Genomic DNA, 5,892 nt, shown 5'->3' with positions numbered 1-5,892 from the left:
TGTCCAATAATTTTGTGTCCAATAATGTGGTGTCGAATCGAGCGGTGTCGAATCGTACTGTGGTCAATAGAGTATCACCCCAGAATATGTGGAGTAGTAATTAACGTTGTGCCAATGCATAAGATTTTCCACATCCGCGATGTAGAACTCCTTGCCGCGATCGGTTTGCAGATTCGTCGGACAACGATCGCCGGCGCAAAAGATCTTCGCGAACGTTCCAGCGACTTCTTTGCCGCTCTTGCTCTTAAGCGGCAACGCCCTCGCGTACTTGCTTAACACATCAATGACTGTGAGAATGTAGTTGTGACCTTTGTTCTGACGAACGTAAGGGCGCATCTCGGCCACGTCGGCCTGCCACAGATCATCGTAACCGCGCACGACGACTCGTCTGCGCAGAACTCGTCGTTGCGTCGCGCAGGCGCGTGCAGCTCCTCTGCAAGCTCTCTCTTCTCGATGCTCATGTTGACTTTGGTTGCTTGTCTCGCACGGTCTTGCGCAGATTAATGTGGATAAAGTTTTTCCACTCACTCACTAACTTACTTTTTTGTCTGTTCCGTGCACACATTCTCTAATTGTACTAATCGATCGTACGCGTTCGTTTCCAGAGTCTCAATCGCCTCTCCCGCTTCTTTGCGAAATTGCTCCAGATCTTTTCTCAAGTCTTCTATTTCGCGCGAATCTGCACCCTGCCGTCTCGTCTCCAGCTTATTTAATTGATCGTACGCGTTTGTTCGCAGATGCTCAATGTCCTTGCTTAGTTCTTTGCTCGACTGCTGCTCGTATTTTATAAGATCGTCGAATTCGCGTCGATCGACGAAATGTTTCGCGCTCTTCGACAACCGCTCGTCCGTTTTTGCCTCGACGCGTGACAACGCAATTGCGGAGCTATCTCGCAGATTACCCACAAGTTCCTTCAATTGTGTCATAGCCGTCGAAAGCGTGACCACGTTCGGGCTTAGGATATCCGCGGCGTCGAACGCTCGCGCGAGACCTATGTCTACGTAGATCTTGGTCGCGGCGTCGGAATTGTTTTGCGGTTTCATCAAACGAGTTATCGCGCGCTTCTTCGCATCGTATTTGGGTGACAATAACGTCGCGGATAAACAGAGAGCGTTGTCGCGCACGTATTTGCGCAAATTCGTTATTTGAAAACGTGATTGACCGCCGTTGTAAACGTACTCGCGATGGTGCAACGACAAACCGAATTTGTTTACGTTCATCGCGCGCGCGCAAAACGGTAACTGTCGACGTTCGCCGAGCAACGGTTTAATTTATAATCACTCCCGCCTCGCAAAGCTCCTTGATGATGGACAAAAACTCGTTGTCATGCGAGTCGTTTCCCGCGCGACGAGACGCCTTCAACAATCTCAAACAATCCACGAGTTTGTTGGGATCGTCCCAGTGTACGTAATCTATCGCGTTGTTGGTCACTTTCATAGCGATCGGATACAATCCCTCACCCGTCGTTTGGTGAACGGTGAAAAACAACGGTGCGATAATATTTTTGTACTTGTGACCTTTGTTGCTCTTTACAGGCGCTGTGGGACGATGATCCCGTCTGTGAGCGTTAGTTGTCAGCAACAAATCGCGATACACGCGTTTGTCGCTCTCGGTATACGCGGTGCTGTCGGACTGCTTCATGAATATCAATTCGTACAGACCCGGTATGCCCGCGTATTGAACGTCGTCCACGATGATGGAGTCGTCGGAACCGACGTCGAAGCGCTTGCTGCCGAGCATCGTACCCTCCTCACCACAATACACGCCGAATGTTGTATCAATGGTCTTTGATCTGTCGGTGCTCAACAGAGCGCCGATGTATCTGCGGCCCAACGGTCCCAAACGCTGGAGCAACGTGTTTCTCGTTTCGCCGTCGCTCGTTCGCGCGAGGTTGTCGATCGTGCGTTCGAGCAACTTAGGCGACGCAGGCGGCTCGGGTGTTGGGATCGCATTGCTGTTGTTATTATCACCCATGGAAGAGGGTAATATTGTCAACGGTGCGACGTTTGATTGGCGTCTTTTCGGTTTTAACGGCGTTGGTCTTGTCGCCGCGTCGTCTTCGAGCTTCCTCCTCACACCCGCTGTATAAAAACGTTCCGTTGGTTATGCACTCTCCACAAGTTCTTGCAACGGTTCAACGATAGGCTTGAATTGTCGTTCGAGAGCGAGCTCGTCCTCGATGCGGCCCGTTTTCAACAATCGATGTTTCTTGCGTATCGATTCGCGCGTTCGAGCGATCTCTTTCACTAAACGCTCGCGTTCGTCGATATTGGCGGTCAACGCCGACGCGCGCGAAGCCTCGTCGTTGCTCGACATACCGTTCGCAACTGTCGCTGTTTACGGCACGGCGAACTCGTTGAACCCGCGTCTGTACCTGCTTTTGCGAAACGAGCTCTTCTTGTCTATAACAACAAAACCGTACTTTCGCCGCCAGCACGCGCGACACAGTTTCGAGAAGTCATTGTACGACATGTCGGTGTTGACGTGATCGTTGTAAACGTGTCGAAGATTCGTGCCGTTCTGTCGGAACAGTATCAACAGATTTGCGTTGTCGCGAATTAGATGTTTTGGTATCTTGGCATACGTTTGACAGAGATAAAAGCAATCGACTTTCGAGTGACGACCCATCGCGAAATACTCCCTTATCGCATCCTGTTTGTCGCAGACAACGTCGTCGAACACGAACACGGAATTGGGCAAAGCCTCGTTCGTCGGCACAACGTTGCAGTTGTTTGCAAACGTGAAGTACCCTATTTCATCGATTGATCCCAACAATTGCTCCAGATAGCGATATTTTGGTTGATGCAGAGACCTCTAATACACGTAAACGTTCTCGAATCGCACACCGTGCGGACTCTCCAACAAACGTATCAGAACGTTCGTCTTGCCGCAGTTGGACGGTCCGCGTTAAACGATCGCGCGTATTGCGTTCGGCAGAAGAGGACCGTGCCTTTTCTTGCTTCGCGTGTTTTTCTCCTCCTCGTTTGATCGTCGCGTTTGTTCTTCCACATTCGACACCCGTATCGCGAACGGTTGTTTAACGAAACGCATGTCGCCATCCGTTTCGCGCTTGCGCACCGCGTTGACGCGATTCCAAAATCGTTTTTTAAAAACAACAAAAACAGTTGTTGAATCGCCGATTGCTCAGTCGTTGCGACAAGCGTAGCGCGAGCGGATCGCCAGCGAACTAAACAATTGTTCGAACGTGATTGGTCCTCGAAACCGCGTCGGATGCGTTTCGCGAACGGCGCAGGTCTGTTGAACAGCGCTATAAACGCTTTGCCGTTTGAATTGCACATACCNGGCTATCAATTTTGCGGACCCGGCACAAAGCTCGCCAAACGGTTGGCGCGGAGCGATTGCGGAATAAATCCGTTGGACGCTGCGTGTCGCGAGCACGACATCGCCTACTCGCGCAATTCCGAACTCGCCGCGCGCCACGACGCCGATCGGTTGCTTGCTAAAAAAGCGCGCGAACGCATAACAGCCGCCAACTCTACTCTGGGAGAAAAAATTGCCGCAATGGCTGTTTGGGCGGCCATGAAGGCAAAAACGAAGCTCGGCGCGGGCTCTAAGAGACACAAGATCGGTATAAAGAAAAGGCACGCAAAAAAAAGAAAGAGAATTCTGCCGGTTGCGAAACGCGGCGGCTTGTTGCCTCTATTGCCGGTGCTGGGAGCCATCGGATCGTTGATCGGTGGTGCGGCTGGTGTAGCAAAAGCCGTTGGCGATCAAAAGGCCGCTGCGCGNCAATTGGAGGAACTGCAACGACACAATCGCGCGTTGGAAGGTCGCGGATTGTATCTCGCGCCTTACAAGCGCAACGCATTCGGAAGAGGTCTTCGCGGTAAAAAAAACCGCGCGGAAGCAAGCAATAGATGTCGCTTTGCCGTCTGGTGTTACCACGAACGTGCAACTCGACGCGCTTGCCCGACGACTTCGCATACCATTTTTCAGGAGTGTATTTATGCGCAACGCTTTACCCGCGCGCGTATGCGCGAACGAGAGCGGCATTGTCAATTTCGACGACGCTATCGGACCGGGCACGCATTGGGTCGCCTACACCAAGAAAGGACGCAACGCGGTGTACTTTGACGGATTCGGCAACTTGCGTCCGCCGCGAGAACTCGAGCGCTATCTAGGAAGCAACGTGGCGATCGCGTACAATTGTTGTTTGTATCAAACGTACGATCAGAACGTTTGCGGTCAGTTGTGTCTGCGATTTCTGAGGGATCTCGAGTGGTAAACGATCGTTTTTGCGCGCGCTTAACAATGTCGATCACTCTCACGTTAACCGGTAGAAACAGCGTTCTCGCGGTGAGTTACTATCCACCTATCGATCTGAGCAACGGAGTCTACGAACTCGGTCTTACAAACTTCGAATCTTACAACACAATACCGAACGTCGACTCGACGAACAACAAGTTCTACTTCGACAATAACGACGAAACGATAACGATTCCCGTGGGTTCGTACGAATTGCGCGCCCTCGCTCGTTTTCTGAACACCGCTGTGTTTCGCAGACGTTGAGAAACCAAAGGCGAGCGTTAACAAGAACAACGACGACGATGACGACTACGATATGTTCGATGACGACGACGATGATAACGATAGATAGATAGATAGATAGTTGCTTTATTTTTTACGCGCTTCGGGAAGAATTTTCCCTTAAGCGCAATATACCAATTTAACAATTCTGTAAATAACAATAATTAATAAATGGATCTTCTTAAAGGAAAAAATAAAAAGTGAGTAACTTAAAAAACAAAATAATAATAAAAATAGAAATAAAAATTAAATAATCAGTAAAACAAAATAAGAGATACAAAAACAAAAGAAAGGAATACATGCAAATAAAAATTTAACGCAATTTGAACAAATTATTCATTGCCAACTAAAAGCAACTCATGTAATTTCTTTCTGAATTCAAAGAAAGGTAAATTACGGATGTCCACTAGAATACTATTCCATAGATCTACTGAGACATATCTGAAACACCGTCTGAAAAGTTCAGTGCGGCATAGAGGGAAAATGAGGTTATTCTCCTCAGCACGAGTCTCACAACTGAGTGTCTAAACTCATATTTATTATAAAATATCTTAGGTCGCTGTGATTCAAAAAATTTGTAAAGCAGACAGCCGATGCAGTACATCCTCCGAGATTTTATTTTGAGCCAGTTTAATTTTTCATATGACGGTGTGACATGCTCAAACCATTTAATTTGGAATATGAATCTAATACATCTATTGTATGCTCTTTGCAGTCGTAGATTATCCTCTTCAGTTATATCCTTCATAAGTGTACAGCAGTAATCCAGAAATGGAGAGATAAGTGAAGTGACCAGTCTTGCACGAAGTGCAAGCGAGAAAAGATGTTTGTATATCTTTAACCGATGCAGCGAAGGATTTATGCTCAAGATGATTTTAGATACATGAATGTCCCATGATAGCGTGTCGGTCAAGGTTACACCTAGATATGTGGCAGATCTCTTGTAGGGAATATTAACATTATTGACTGTAATTTGCGACATAGAAGGAAGATCAATACCTCAAATGAATCTTGCTGTTCCAATAATCATTACTGTTGTTTTATCTTCATTTAACCTTAATCCATTCAGAGATGTCCAGCTTACAACATTTTGGATATCAGCATTAACTATGGATATAGTATCGGTTAGGACTGCAGGTTCAGAGTGAAGATAAATCAATAAGTCATCCGCATAAAAATTATATTTACAATGAGATAGAGTTTTGCCAAAGTCCGTAATGTATATGATGTATAACAAAGGACCAAGAACTGAGCGGGTGATACTCTATTGACCACAGTACGATTCGACACCGCTCGATTCGACACAGATTTATTCGACACCAAATTATTCGACACCGTACGATT

The sequence above is a fragment of the Pseudomyrmex gracilis genome, unplaced genomic scaffold, assembly GCF_002006095.1.
Source record: "Pseudomyrmex gracilis isolate BER0280 unplaced genomic scaffold, ASM200609v1 scaffold_609, whole genome shotgun sequence".
Lineage (NCBI taxonomy): Eukaryota > Metazoa > Arthropoda > Insecta > Hymenoptera > Formicidae > Pseudomyrmex > Pseudomyrmex gracilis.
The sequence above is the reverse complement of the archived record's forward strand: the minus strand, read 5'-3'. Positions refer to the sequence as shown.